Source organism: Vipera berus (genome assembly GCF_964194415.1).
Source record: "Vipera berus genome assembly, chromosome: 1".
In the NCBI taxonomy this organism is placed as follows: Eukaryota; Metazoa; Chordata; class Lepidosauria; order Squamata; family Viperidae; genus Vipera; species Vipera berus.
The window spans coordinates 1,847,296-1,860,059 of NC_138202.1; the positions used below are offsets into that span (position 1 = coordinate 1,847,296).

Consider the following 12,764-nt stretch of genomic DNA (forward strand, 5'->3'; position numbering starts at 1 on the left):
AGCCCAAAAGGATCAGAAGAAAAACTGCTAAGGTTCCCCTTGTGGAATTACTTCTGTGCCCCCCTCCCCAATTCCCAAGAGAACAGCCAAAGACAGCTAAGGGGTCCCCTGAGTCACCTTCTACCAGGAGAAAAGATCAACGAAGGCTTCTTTCCAAAGGATGACGATCGGCACACATGTGGCTTGCACAGCACAATCAGCCTTGCACTAATGAAGCCATTCATTAGTCATTTGCCCCAGGCTGGCTGGGGAATTCTGGGGCTACGGGTTGAGAACCACCGATTTTATGGCATGCTTAAGAGTAAACATGGTGCCCTGGTGCCTGGGGAATTCTGGGAGTCGAAGTTTGAAAGCTTCCACGGTGGAGGAACAGCAACCTAGGGCAGGGCCAGAAGCCACGGATGGACACCAGTCCAAGGACAGAAGCAACCTGGAACTAAGGAGGAATTTGCTGACCGTGAGAACAATTAACCATTTGGAATAAAAGTTGCCTTCAGATGTTGTGGGTGCTTCAACACTGGAGGTCTTTAAGAAGAGACTGGACAACCATTTGTCTGAGATGGTATAAGTTCTCCTGCTTGAGCAGGGGGTTGGACTAGATGACCTCCAAGGACCCTTCCATCTATTCTCATCTATTCTATTCTATTCCTTATTCTAGTCTATATTCTATTCTATTCCATATTCTATTCTATTCTATTCCTTATTCTATTCTCTATTTTATTCTATTCCTTATTCTATTCTATATTCTATTCTATTCCTTATTCTATTCTATATTCTATTCTATTCCATATTCTATTCTATAATCTATTCTATTCCTTATTCTATTCTCTATTTTATTCTATTCCTTATTCTATTCTATTCCTTATTCTATTCTATTCTAATTTTCCATTCTCTTTTATTTTCCATTATTCTATTCTATTCTATTCTATTCTATTCTATTCTATTCTATTCTATTCTATTCTATTCTATTCTATTCTATTCTAATAATTCTAATTCTAATTATCTATTCCTTATTCTATTCTATTCTAATTCTATTCTAATTTTCCATTGTTTTATTTTCCATTATTCTATTCCATTCCATTCCGTTATCATTATTCTATATTATCTATATTCTACATTATCTATCTTCCATATTTTCTATTCTATTCCATTCCACCCCACTCCACTCTCCTGCCCCATCAAGGTGGTGAAACCACAGAGAAATTGTTTGCCTGTCCTGCCTCTGTCACACATTGCGCCACTTGCCCTCATGTCAGCTGGGCCCTTCCACGTGCAGAAAAAAGACACCCAAGCAGGTCAAAGGTTTTGTTTTCCCAGAGGAACTTGAGAAAGAAGTGACTTTCCTGCCAGCCAAAGCGCTAACGCAAGAGTCGGATATTTTTAGCAATCCTCCAGCTTATCCTTGAATCTAGCGTTTGAATTGCACCCTGGCGGGGGAAGAATCCCCAGACTTCTGACAAACATTAGTTCGTGCCAGCAGAGAGGAATCGGCCCGAGATTTTAGCCCAGAAGAATAAATGAGTAACAGAGCTGTAAGGGATCTTCGAGGTCTTCTAGTCCAACCCTTTGCAGAAAGAGCCTCTCTACCATTCCAGACAATTCAGAATTTGTCCATTCAGACAAGCTCAGGCACCCGTATCATTCTACGCTAGCAATTCTGTCCTTAGATTAATCTTAAAAGAGGCAGCAGCTGGCCTCTCGCAGATTCTGGCTTGAACGCAGTGTGCGTACAACAGCAACCTGACCGGGTGCCTGACAAACCATGATTTAGAGCTTAGCGTGTTGTTATGTGAGAGAACTGCGGCTAATCCAGCAATCCCAGTTTAAAGGAACAGAAAAAGGCTAGGAGCAGCTAGTGAACCAGCCAGAATCAGAACCAGGGCTGGAAAATATTTTTCAACCAGGCTTCCAAAAGTCAAAATAAATGCTGCCTCTCCCAGAAACAAAAGATCTCAGCCATGGGCAGGAGCCCCCTTTGCCTCGTGCAAAACTCTGGCTAGGAAAGAGAGGGCTAAAAAGTCCGTTTCCCACGGAGGTTTTTAAGAGGAGACTGGACAGTCACTTGTCTGAGATGGTATAGGTTGTCCTGCTTGAGCAGGGGGCTGGACTAGAAGACCTCCAAGGTCCCTTCCAGATTCTATTCTGTTCTATTCTATTTCCATTTATTCCATATTCTATTCTATTCCATTTATTCCATATTCTATTCCATATTCCATTCCATTCCATTCTATTCCATTTATTCCATATCCTATCCTATCCTATCCTATCCTATCCTATCCTATCCTATATTCCATTCCATTCCATTCCGTTTATTCCATATGCTATTCTATTCTATTCTATTCTATTCTATTCTATTCTATTCTATTCTATTCTATTCTATTCTATTCTATTCTATTCTATCCTATTCTATTCTATTCTATTCTATTCTATTCCATATTTTCTATTCTATTCTATTCTATTCTATTCTATTCTATTCTATTCTATTCTATTCTATTCTATTCTATTCCTATTCCACTCCACTCCATTCTATTCCTCTATTCTACTTTTACTCTACTCTACACTACACTACTCATACATCAGACGTTGATGAAGGCCACAAGTGCAGAAGACAGCTGCTTATCCGACACAGCCCCAATCTGCACGGGTTTTCACACGCTCTTTAAGGCTGCAACAGCAAAGAGGCCAGGTTCAGATCATCTCCCAGAGCCCCCCTTTCCCCCTCTCACTGAAGGTGGGGCTCAAAGCCCCCCCCCCAAGCACACCCACCCCATCTTCCAGGAAACATGAGGTGCCTTTCTCCATTTATACTCTTCCGGAAGACTTCTTGACTTTTGCAAAACATGCGCTCTCTGGTGCACACAGACAGGGAGGGTGAATCCGACTACTTTATGGAGGAAAGCCAGCTTGCAAAAAAAAAAAAAAATACCAAACATCCTAAACTCGGCAACATGCAGACGACCTCATGGTTTGGGGCAGACCCAGATATGCGCAGGTGTCGTCTGTCCTACAGGAACTGCACTGGCGGCTAATTTGCCTCCAGGTCCCCTTCAAGGTGCTGCGGTCACCTTTAAGGCCTGACATGGCTTGGGACCGACCAGGTGATCTGAAGGACCCTCTTCGTGGTTACCTCCACCCAGCCCACTGGATCGGAGGAAGCAGGAGATGTCGTGGGTCCCCTCTCCTAAGGATGTCCATAACAGAGCAGGGGTCTTCAAACTGGGCCCTTTTATGACTTGTGGACTTCCACTCCCAGCATTCCTCAGCCAGGCACATGTGCCTGGCTGAGGAATGCTGGGAGTGGAAGTCCACAAGTCATAAAAGGGCCGAGTCTGAAGACCCCCTGATATAGAGGGACCAAGGGGGAGGGTCTTCTCTGTGATGGCTCCCTCCGTGTTACTCGAAAGACCACCTTTCCCCACTTACTTCCACCCAACCTATACTGGAGGCAGGGGATGCTACGGGTCCCCTCTCCTAAGCGGGACCAAGAAGGGGGGGGTCTTCTCTGTGGTGGCCCCCTCCCCTTAGAACACCACCCCTGCAGGGGCAAGACTGGCCCCCACTTTCACAGTCTTTCCCAAAGCCCTGAAGTCCTGCTTTTGCCAACGGGGATGGGGACCCCAGAGTGGGAGGGAGCCCCATCAAGCGGCTCATCCGATTGTTATCACCGAGGGGGGGGGGAGCTCATATTTTTTATTGCTTGTATATCATTTTTGCAAGCTGCCCGGAGTTGCTGACAGCCTCCCCACCCCCCAACGGACTCCGAGCAGGGGGGGGAGACCTCTAGCCAGAGATGGCAGAAGCCAGCTGCCCCGCTGAGCAGAGCAGATGCTTTTTGCAAACAGAAAAGTCTGAAGCAGCTGCTTTAATTGCTGGAGCAGGGCTCTCCTTCTGCCCTCTTCCCCCCCCCCGGCCACCCCTTTGCTACTTTAACAGAATGACAGAGTTGGAAGGGACCTTGGAGGTCTTCTAGTCCAACCCCCTGATCAAGCAAGAGACCGTATCCCATTCCAGACCAGTAAGTAAGTAGCTGTCCGATCTTTTCTGGAAAACTTCCAGTGTGGGAGCATGTACAACTTCCAGTGGCAAGCTGTTCCACTGGTTACTTGTTCCCACTGTCAGGAACTTTCTCCTTAATTCCAGCTTGCTTCTCTCTTTGATTAGTTTCCGCTCGTTGCTTCTTGTCCTGCCTTCTGGTGCTTTGGAAAATAGGCTGACAGCCACCACCCCACCACCAACCGTTCTTTGGGGCAGCCCCTCAAATATCGGAACGTTGCTATCATGTGTCCCCCCACACACACAAGCCACTCCTCCTTTTCTCCGGACTAGCCAAACCCAATTCCTGCAACCGCTCTTCGCTCTTCGTATGTTTTAGCCTCCATCCCCCTAACCATCTGTGCTGCTCTTCTCTGCACTCTTTCCAGAATGAATTTAATACCAATTTTAATGCGAAGCCGAGAGGCATACCCCCACCCCACCCACCCCACCAGACTGGCGCTGCAGAGAAGGGCTGTAGCAGCTTCCTGGCAGGCAGCTAAGTTTCCCAGGGAGGATTTGGGCTGGCGTGAAACCCCCTCCCCCTCCTCCGTCTCTAATTAGAGCCGCCTGTTGCTCAATGCAGCCAGGGCTACACCTGCTGTGGAGTCATCCAACCCTCCTCAACCAATGGGCAGGCGGAGCGGCAACATCCAAGCATCGTCACGGGGCAGATCGTCCCTAGACGGTTTTCTGCACAAAGGGGGTTAGCAAAGCAGAGGAGGAGGGGAGCTAGCAGGCAGATGTGTGGAGGAGGGTGCAGTGCCCTTTCACCAATAGCCTGGGGGCGGAGGCGGGGTGGAGGATTCAGGGACATATGCCAGGCAGGCACCCACCCAGCCCCGGGGGCAGGAGGAGCGTGTGGCCCCGTCTCCCTGCTCTGAGCAGCAGGCTGACGTGGCTTCCACGCCAAGCAAGAGCAGGACCGGAAAGGCAACCGAGAGAGGAAGGGAACCCAGCGACAGCCCTTAAGACTTATATGCTGCTTGTCAGCGCTTCCACAGCCCTCTCTCTAAGCAGTTTACAGAGTCAGCCTCTTTGCCCCCCAACCATCTGGGCCCTCATTTTACCAACCTCGGAAGGCTGAGTCAACCTTGAGCCGGTTCAGATCGAACTGCCGGCAGTGGGCAGAGTCAGCCTGCAATGGTGCGCCACCAGGGCTCTTACCAGAGAAGGAAGGAAGGGAGAAAGAAAGAAAAGGAGAAAGAAAAGGGAGGGAGGAAGGAAAGAAGAGGGAGAGAAAGAGAGAAGGGAAAGAAGAGACGGAGGGGGCAGGAGAGAAAGAATAAAATGTTCGAGAAAAAGAAGGGAAGGAAGGAGAGAGTAGAGGGAAAGAAAAGAAAGGTAGAAAGAAAAGGGCGCGAAAGGAGGAGAGAGGGAGGGAGGGAAGGAGGGAGAGAATAGCAACAGCACTTAAGACTTGTATACCGCTTCACAGCACTTTTACGGCCCTCTCTAAGCGGTTTACAGAGTCAGCCTATTTGCCCCCAACCATCTGGGTCCTCATTTTACCCACCTCGGAAGGACGGAAGGCTGAGTCAACCTTGAGCCGGTGAGCGGATTGAACTCCTGGCAGCGGGCAGAATCAGCCTGCCATGCTGTATTCTAACCACGGCACCACCACCACGGCTCTTAACGTGGCACTAATCCGAGAAACAGACCTTCCCGTCAGCGTTTTAAGCAAACGGGGCAGGGGGGTGAGCACCGAGGGCAACAGAATTGTCCAGAAAAGTACATATAGCCTTCAACTTAAAACGGTTCATGTAGTGACCGTTCAAAGTTACAACGGCACCAGAAAAAGTGACTTAGGACCATTTATCCCCCTTACGCCCGTTGCAGCTTCGCTGGGGGGGGGTCTGGTTCCTATCTATGACGGCCGCAGCGTCCCGGGATCACGTGATTCCCCCTTTTGCGACCTTCTGACAGGCAAAGTCAACCGGGGGAGCCAGATTCACTTAACGACCGTGCCACTAACTTAACATCTGCGATATCTGCTCAAGAACCGTGGCAAGGTCGGTCGTAAAATGGGGCAGAGCTCCCTGAACGAACGTTTTACTCAGTAACGTAATTTCCATTACAGTTGTGCTCGTTGATCCCCTGCAGCAACCAAGAGAGATGGAAGGAAAGGAGAAGATTGGGGAGGGGGTAGGGCAGCCCCCCCCCGAAACCTATGCAGGTCAGGAGACCCCCCCCTTCTTTCCCACGGGGTGTGTGTGAAAGGATACATCTTAGTGGACTTCAGGGACAGAAAGTCAGGAGAAAAACCTACTTTCAAGCCCAAATCAAAGTACGCCTAGTCCTCGCCTTACGACCATAATGGAGCCCAACATTTCTGTGGCTAAGCGAGGCACATGTCGAGTGAGTTTTGCCCCATTTTACGACCGACCTTGCCACTGTTAATTGAACCGCTGCGGTTTTTAAGGGAGCCACTCCCCCGGGGACGCTGCAACCATCATAAATACGAGTCAGCTGTCTAGCATCCAAATGTAAATCACGTGAGCATGGGCGATGCTGCAATGGTCGTTAAGTGTGAAAAATGGTCCTAAGTCGAGGACTGCCTGCGTCGTGGTTGCTTAGAGTCTCAACAGAGGTGATAGTTTAAGCAGAGGCCGGGCGGGCAGGCTTCAATTCGGATTCCCACCCTGAGCAACCAGAGGGGTGGATTGGATGGTCTCAAGGGCCCTCCCGGCCCTAGAACTCTACAGTGTATGGAACTAACGCCTTTCTGCTTTTTTAAGGGGAAGCGGGAACTATTTCACTGAGAAATCCGTATGCCAAAGAGCGAGGAGGAGCAGACGCCAGAGATATTTCATTAAAGGTGGGGCGGATCTGGGGCAACCGAAACAGGTTAGAGATGCAAAAGATGATTTATTTATGATTTATTCCCTTCCGGCACTGATCAGGTTACATAGTTGGGGAACGAGAGGCAGGCAATCAATTAGCCAAGCGGAGAGAACACCCAGGACTCAAAGGAAAAGACAGATAAGCGGGGATTAATCCCAGACAAACAGATAAGCAATAGCCAAACCAAGGGACTGCCAAGAGGGGAGAAAAAAAAAACCCACCACTGTTCCCACCAACACCGACAGGGTAACCCGCCAGTATACAAAGGGAAAGCCAACCCCACAACTCCCTTCCGGCACTGATGACGTTCCCTAGTTGGGTCGTGAAACGTCTGCACGTCAACCAGCCCAGCTCAGAGAGCTCCCGGGACCCCAGATTGGGGGATACTGGAGACGTCTTGCAGAAAGGAGGCCACCAGGAGAGGGAGAAAGGAAAAGTGCCCACAGCGAGGGGCTGCAGGATCTAGGGGCGGGGGTCTCGACCAGGGGGCGTGCATGGCAGGTGCCGGTCCCAGGACTTCGGTCACCTCTTCGTCCCAGATGCCACGCATGGGACGGAACGGGGGGCTTACTGGCTAGCAGAAGGAGAAGACCCACCGGGAGGAAGGGGTTGCTTTCAAAGGGGTCTTTAGAGAACCAGCGCCCCCTCCCCACGAGCGGTCTGCCGCTCCTGGGCCCGAACATCTTCATGCCTGGGCGCAGAGGTTGCACCCGCGTGTGCCCCACCAGGAACCCACATTAATGGCCACAGAATACAGGCAGTCCCCGAGTTACGTTTAGCGACTGAAGTTCGAAGTTACGACGGCACTAGGAAAAAAGTGACCGATGACTTGTTTTTTCACACAGACGGCTGCTGCAACGTTTCCCCCAGGGTCATGTGATCAAAATCCGGACGCTGGGCGAGCGACTCGTCTTCACGACGGCTGCAGTGGGCCAGGCTCACGTGATTTCCCCCCTCCCCTTTCTGACAAGCAGCGTCAATGGGGGACGCCAGTTTCACTTAACAACCACGTTACTGACTTAACCGAAGCGATTCGCTTAACAATTGTGGCAAGGAAGGTCACAAAATGGGGGCAAATTTCACTCGCGACAAAAATTTGGGGGGGCTCAGTTGTGGTACCCGCATTGTTGTTGCACGAGGCACACCCAGTTTCTCTTTCCCTTGGGAATTCCTGCCGTATCGATTGGGCCATCCTGCCCCGTGGGACACAGCCCTTTGGGGCCCGGCCCGCTTCTCTCTGCCTGCGGGCGAAGAACTTCCCGGTTGTCGCAGTTAAACAACCCCCCCCCACACACACACATGTGCGATTGTATAACCAACCGTTGCAGTCAATCAATTGTGGCATTGTTTGAAATGAGGAAACGGCTCGGGCAAAAATGAGAACGATCCGCTTAAGTCACGGCACTGCTCGCTCACCGAGCCATGTGCGAGTACACAAGGATATGCAAGGAGAAAATGATGTAAACAAACAGCAAACGGTGTGTGTGTGTGTGTGTGTGTGATGGGACTTGTTTTGTTTAATTGCTGGAAACAATGCCCAAGGAAAGATCTCCCCACTGAGTTTTAATTCTGCCCTTCTCCCCCAAAGCTTCCGCTTTTGAATGTCTACAAGTAGGGAAGGAGGGGGAGTCCCTGGACACCCCCCCTCCTTGCTCCCAATTTTCGGGGGGGTGTCCCCTACTTATTTTGTGAGGCTCCCTCTGCACACAGGGTGTCAATCTGAAAGGCACAAGGTCCTCTACAGATAAATTAGAAGGGAAGGGTGAAACTTCCCTTGGGGTCGGGGAAGGGAAGGGGAGAAGGGGATTAGGAGAGGCTGGCGGGGGGGGAGGCTCCCCATTTACTGGGCATCAGAGCGGAGGGGCGGGTCAACCAGCCTAGCGAGATTCGCATCGGTAGCCCCTGGCAACCGGGCAGAGTTCACTTCCTCCAGTCTGTCCTGGAGGGCTGGCAAGTGCTCCAGATGGGACGGACACCAACTCCCATCATCCCCAGACCGAGTGCCCTTCCGGGAGGGCTGTTTGAAGGAGCGGCGGGATGATGAAATCCACAGATGCTCCAAGAGCCGTCCCCACCACCACCACTCTGGAGTGAAGAAAGGAACCCCTGGGGAGGGGGGCAAGCTTGCCCCCCCCCAAAAAAATCATGGGTGCCCCCTCCCTGCTTTTAAGAAGAGACCGGACAGCCCCTTGTCTGGAATGGACTGGGGTCTCCTGCTTGAGCAGGGGGCTGGACTAGAAGACCTCCAGGGTCCCTTCCAGCTCTGTTCGGATTCTGAAGGGGTTCTGAGCGGGCAGGGGTCCAGCAAGGGGTCCCAGCAGCTCCTGCCCACCTCCTTCCATCGGGTCAGAGCAGCACCGGCTCTGGGGCAAACAGGAGGGCGTCCCCCTCAAACGAGGTCCGGGGAAGAATATTCTGCTCCCCCCGAACCCGCCCCCCCCCAAAATCAGGAAGAGTTCTGCAGCCCCCCCAAAATTGCCCTACTTGGCCTAGTGGTTAAGGCACCAGGGCGGAGAGCAGGAGACAGGGAGTTCTATTTTTATTTTTATTTATTTTAGTTGCATTTGTATACCGCCCTTTCCCTGAGGACTCAGGGCGGTTTACAGGGAATTAAAAATCAAACCATACAAAAGTTAAAACCAGTTAAAAAGCATTAAATTCACCCTGTACACTAAAAACCCCAGTTAAAATTTTCTCCTCAGCCTGGGCCCGAGAGCTCAAAGAGCCAGGTCTTCAGGCCCCGGCGGAATGATCGGAATGTTCTAGTCCTGCCTTAGCCATGAATGGTGGCTGGGTCAGCTTTGGGATGATCACCAGGAGACGGCGAGTTCTAGTCCTGCCTTAAGATGCGGAAGGCAGATGGGTGACTCCGGGGCGGGCCAAACCCCAGGAGACGGTGAGTTCTAGTTCCTCCTGAGGGAGGAAAGCCACAGGGTGACTTTGGGATGCTCAAGAGGAGGAGGCGAGTTTCTAGTCCTCACTCAGCCACGAACGGTTTTTTTTTTTTAAAGAAGAAGAGAGATTTCACAAGCATTTCAATGTCTGAAACAGGTCTAGGGGTCTCCTGCCTGAGCAGAGGGTCGGACTAGAGGACCTCCAAGCTCCCTCCCGACTCGGTCATTCTGTTCTTAAGGCGGCTGGGTGACTCTGGAATGACCACACCGGGAGACGGGGAGTTCTAGTCCCACCTTAGCCAGGAAAGATGGCTGGGGGGACTTTGGAGCAGCCCGTCCCACCTGGCAGGGCTGTGGTAGTGGGGGGGGGGCGGAGGGGAAAGAGGAAGGAAGGAAGGAAGGGAAATGCCTCGGGCGGGTGTCTCCCTGACACGTCAACACGATAAAGGCGAGACAGGCATAAAGAAATAAAACCAAACCGCTTGGAGGAGGAGGAGGAGGAGGGGGGGGCTTAATGAACGCCCCCCCCAATTAGCCACTTTCCTCCTCCTCCTCCTCTTCCTCTTCCTCTTCCTCTTCCTCTTCCTCTTCCTCTTCCTCTTCCTCTTCCTCCTCCTCTTCCTCCTCCTCTTCCTCCTCCTCCTCCTCCTCCTCCTCCTCCTCCTCCTCCTCCTCCTCTTCCTCCTCCTCTTCCTCCTCCTCTTCCTCCTCCTCCTCCTCCTCCTCCTCCTCCTCCTCCTCCTCCTCCTCCTCCTCCTCCTCGCATTGACGGGCAGCGCCGGCTCCGCTTCCGTCCGCCGAACAAGCCGAGTCCCGCAGCCCCTTGGCCGCCTCCCTCCCCAGCTCCGAAGGCCGGCGGGCGCCGGGTTGGCGGAGGCCGGGGAGACCCAGAGCCTGCGGGGCGGAGGGGGGGGTCGGACGGAGCGAGGGGCGGGTCTCCCCCGAGCAGGGGCGCCTCGGAGCCGGGCAGAAGCAGCGGCGCCCACGGAGGAGGAGGAGGAGGAGGAGGAGGAGGGGAGGCAAAGAGGGCAGCCCCGTCCAGCGCCCCCCCTCCTCTCCCTCCCTCCCTCCCTCTCCCAGCCCGGCCGCCCCGAGAAGCGCCCGTCCCGGCCCGTCCCGTCCCGTCCCGCCGGGCTCTCACCTGGCTCCGTCTCCGTCTCCGCCGCGCCTGGACTGAGCGCCGCCGCCGCCCCTCCCGCCCAGCCGGGCCTCTATTTAAAGGGCGGGAGGGGCGGGGCGAGAGGGGCGGGGCCTGGGGGGGCGGGGCGGGGGCGCAGTGGGGCGCGGAGAGAGCGCGCGCCCTCCCCGCCTTAGTTCACCCGCGGTCGTTCACCTCCCGCCCGCCCCGAGGCCTGAAGGGAGGGAGGGAGGGAGGGAGGGAGGGATGGGAGCAGCGGGTCACGTGGCGAGGGCGGGAAGGGAGGGGAGGGGCGCCCCTCCGGGGGAGTCGCGCGGGTCGGGCCGGTCGCATCAGGCGGGAGCTAGAAAGCCCCCCCCCGCCCCGCCCCGCCTTTCGGAAGGTCGCGGGAAGGGGGGGGAGCGGAGTGGGGGGGGAAACCACGTGGGGCTATCTCCCCCCCCAACACACACACACACACACACAGAAGCTGTCATACACACACACACACACACACAGACAGACAGAAGCTGTCGTGTACACACACACACACAGAAGCTGTCATACACACACACACACACACACAGACAGACAGAAGCTGTCGTGTACACACACACACACACAGAAGCTGTCATACACACACACACACAGACAGAAGCTGTCGTGTACACACACACACACACACACACAGAAGCTGTCACACACACACACACACACAGAGAAGCTGTCATACACACACACACACACACACAGACAGACAGAAGCTGTCGTGTACACACACACACACACAGAAGCTGTCATACACACACACACACAGACAGAAGCTGTCGTGTACACACACACACACACACACACACAGAAGCTGTCACACACACACACACACACAGAGAAGCTGTCATACACACACACACACAGAAGCTGTCATACACACACACACACACACACACACACACAGACAGAAGCTGTCGTGTACACACACACACACAGAGGGGCTGTCGTAGGAAGCCTTCCCCGCCGCATAGAGCCTGGCGCCTTTTTGTGAATGGCGTGACCTGAAGCGCCGCCCGCGGCTGTGTTCTTCCAGCCAGCCAATCAATCGGAACGGAGCTGGAAGGGAGCCTTCAAGGTCTTCTAGTCCAACCCCCTGCTCAGGCAGGAAACGCTGCGCCATTTCAGACAAAAGGGCTGTCCGGTCTCTTCTTAAAGGCCTCCAGTGACAAAGTCCCCACAACTTCTGGAGGCAGATAGTGCCACTGGTTAATTGTCCTCCCTGTTAGGAAGTTTCTCCTTAATTCCAGGTTGCTTCTCTCTTTGGTCAGTTTCTAACTCTCTTTGGTCAGTTGTTTCTCGTTCTGCCTTCAGGGCCTTTGGTGAATAACGTGACCCACTCTTCTTTGGGGCAGCCCCTGAGATATTGGAACGCTGCTATCGGGTCTGTGCTAGTCCTTCTTTTCGCTAGACTAGCCAAACCCAGGTCCCACAGCCATTCTTTGTATGTTTTAGTCTCCGGGTCTTATAATCATCCTTTAACAACAACAACAACAACAACAACAATAATAATAATAATGATAATAATAATAATGTTGGAAGGGACCTTGGAGGTCATCTAGTCCAACCCCCTGCTTAGGCCAGAAAGCCTCCACCATTTCAGGCAAATGGCCGTCCAGTCTCTTCTTAAAGACTTCCAGTGTTGGAGCATTCACCACCTCTGGAGGCAGGTTGTTCCACTGGTTAATTGTCCTCATTGTCAGGAAGTTTCTCCTTAGTTCTAGGTTGCTCTTCTCTGCACATTTCCCAAAGTCTCAACATCTTTTTTTGTAACCTGGTGACAAAACTGGATGCAGGTATTCCAGGTGTGTCCTTGCAGTACTAAGACT

The 12,764-nt window shown here is 52.6% G+C and overlaps 2 protein-coding genes across 2 annotated transcripts in view; one reads left to right on the forward strand and one right to left on the reverse strand.

The window, feature by feature from the left end:
* ACSBG2 (acyl-CoA synthetase bubblegum family member 2) overlaps positions 1 to 11,016 on the reverse strand; it is a 45,222-nt gene extending 34,206 nt beyond the window's left edge. The window contains exon 1 of the mRNA XM_081314661.1: positions 10,912 to 11,016. The gene's annotated coding sequence lies outside the window, so the exon portion shown is untranslated. The remainder of the gene's footprint in view (positions 1 to 10,911) is intronic.
* Positions 1 to 12,764, forward strand: part of LOC308677033 (nicotinamide riboside kinase 2-like) — an 828,951-nt gene that overhangs the window by 458,374 nt on the left and 357,813 nt on the right. The gene's annotated exons all lie outside the window — the stretch shown is intronic.